The sequence below is a fragment of the Buceros rhinoceros genome, unplaced genomic scaffold (assembly GCF_000710305.1).
Source record: "Buceros rhinoceros silvestris isolate BGI_N320 unplaced genomic scaffold, ASM71030v1 scaffold5240, whole genome shotgun sequence".
NCBI classification, from domain to species: Eukaryota; Metazoa; Chordata; class Aves; order Bucerotiformes; family Bucerotidae; genus Buceros; species Buceros rhinoceros.
Genome location: NW_010390058.1, coordinates 28,984 through 31,939, shown reverse-complemented (window position 1 = coordinate 31,939; position 2,956 = coordinate 28,984).

Below are 2,956 nucleotides of genomic sequence, written 5' to 3'. Positions count from 1 at the left end.
AGCAAGTAAGTTTGTTGGCTTGCAGCAGGTAGGTCAGGGTCTCATTTCTCCCTATTTGGTAGGCTTCACTTCTCCATCTAAAACATTTGCAGACAGTCTGTGCCACCAGCATACATGTACTGAATTCTTCAATTCTGTTTGTCAACGAGCTAAACCTTAACAGCCATCAGTTTTACTTCAGTGATGTTTAACTACAAGAAAAATATAGTAAAACACACAAAGGACATGCCTGCAGGGACTGTATGTGTTACCAGCACTGCTCCTTGTGAGGCAGAGAAGACTTGTGTGTCATCATCTTCTTTGTTTTCTTTCATGCTTGAGAAGAAGAAAAACAAACAAACAGTCAGCTTTCATATCTCCACTTAAGGCAGACTTTGGTAGACAAATAACTCTGCACTGTATCTTCGTGTTCCTGTTAAAGAGAACGCTAGCCTCCTTAAAAATGGTGGCTTTTTCCTTCTTCGTTATTTTACTTCTGATGGCTCTCCTCAAAACTTCCCATCAGTCGTACCATTGCACTGAAAGTTCGCTAGGCTGCTTCCTTGACAGCTCTGCATATCAGAGCTGAGGTCTGGACCGGCTGACCAGTGTATTCTTCCTCCCACTGGCAGGGAGCGGAGGATGTGCGTACGCACACCTACTGTCCACAGACAATCTGTTTTTAAACGGTGATGCTGCAGTGACAGAAGCACCAAGCCAGCCTTCAGGCTAGCTGGTGATGTCAGCCTGGGAGCACGCTGCTCCAGGAGCCATGGGGATGCTCAAAGCCAGGAGCACCTCCGTCCTGATGGGAAGGGGCTTCTGGCCAAACACCTTAAAATTATCAAGACTTGATATTAAGTAAGTGTCCCACTCTTCCTAAACTGAGTGGATGCAAAAATAAATTATATAACCAGTTAATTCTAATGCAGAATGACTTTGAAACCCAAACTTTCCTTATTTTTTCTGTTAAGCTTTGTGAGTCAGTTTTGTGCTCTATTTCTGAGGAGATCACCCTTCTATGGAATTAGAGGAAGGGAGAAAACAATAACTGTGACATTTTGTTTCTGCAATTCTTGGTTTCTAGCTACCACTTTAACTTTCCATATATACATACAAAACATAACTTTCCATATACATATTTTGAAGAGGTAATTTCCACTGCTGCAGGATGTGAACAGATGCTATTGCATTTACCATTTGGCTGATGCCTGTTCAGTGTGATCTGAGATGGGTTTGAAGAATTTGTCTCCCTCCCTGAATCCCAAAACTTGATTTTTATACCACTTGAGCGTGTTCTCCTTGCTTGAGTTGAGAACAACTCTTAACAGGGTCTGGACAAATTCATGTCTTTCAGGGAATGGTGTGTTCAACCAATTTTTCTCTTTATCCCCCATTTTTTTCTCTAATAATAATTTTAGAACAGAATCAATTTAAAATACTATGTGGTATCTTTTAATGCAACGTCATGTTGCATTATGCAAACTTATGTATTTGGATACCAAACACAAAATAATTAAAACAATGACTTATGAATAGGTCAGTTTTCTGGTGGTTAAAATCCTTATGCTCACTTATTGAAACGAAGACTATGTTTGAGCACTGATGACATTTTAAAAGGTTGGTTAATTATCCAGTAGTACTCCTGTCTTAATAGTAAAAATCTGAATATAGGAAAAAGGAACAGAAACCTTCTCCTTGCTGCCTAATTCCATGACTTGTTCAAATTTTAATTATCTCCTTTATTTTCTAAATGAGACTAATTCCTCATTAGAAATATTTCCCACCTCTGACATGTTGTTCTCACACGCTTAAGAAAATGTGGCAGTTTTTTGCCTTTTCATTAGCTTTAATTCATTATCCTTCTTTCAACTTCCATGGTAAAGCTTCATTAAGAGGTTAAGGTGATCACAACAGTACACAGCAAGAGAGATGCAGAGTGTCTTTATAGGGTTACTTGGATTGAAATGGTGCAAAGGAGAACAGGCTGCTGAGTGTGGCACATGATGAGTGACTAGCTGAGACACAGTGGCACGTAGCCAGGCTGGCTACCGCAGCGCGGAGACTCAGTTGTTACAATAGTAAGGATCCCAAATCTGTTTGGATAAGAGAGCTTTCAAACAATCCATGTCTCTGTTAATGTACTTCAGTAGATGTCAGAGGATGTGATTCAGACTTGGGGGGAGAGAAGGGAATTAGGAATAGCTGATGCTCAGATAACCGAGGCTGTACCACAATACAGAATCCTGAGGTTTTTAGCCACTTTATCCCAGATCATTAATCTTGTCCATTTTATGCTTGTATTGCATCCCACAAAACTTCAGAATTTCCAAAAGATGTGGAGCGTGGGGTTTTTTTGTTTGTTTTCTTTGTGTGTGTGCTGTGAAGCTTTTTTTCTCCTTTTCACCCAAACTGGAACAGATTTAGTATCTAAAGCAGTTATTTGCTTACATTTTAATGCATATAGTACCTATTGTTTAAAGCTCAGTGTTATTGGTATGATGTGCTTTGTGTGTGCAGGGTGTGCTTACTCAGTAGTAAATGCAGCATTGGGGACAGTACCGTTGCGTACCTGCAGTTCTTGCGTGTGTTTTGTCTGTTGGCATGATCTCTGAAAGGGGGGATGGGGGTCAAGGCAGAGCAAGAGCTGTGTGCACGTAGAAAGTACTGGTAATGTTTACTTGTGAACACAAGGGAATATTCTACTCAGGAGGTTAAAAACTGCAAGTAAACAGAGACAGCTTTATTTTGTACTGGTACTGTATAATAAACTTTCTTCAGAGGAAAAGATTGGCAAATGAGCATGATATTCTGGAACTACTCATTCCGTTACAGCTAGCACAGTTCAGTGTCAAAGAGCAGTAGTAAATCCAGGCACACAGTATAAAACCTTAATTGCTTTGTGTTATATATTCTGAAACTTCAATAAACCCGGAAGAACTTGGGGGGGGAATGGGGGGGGGGGGGGGGAAAAGGG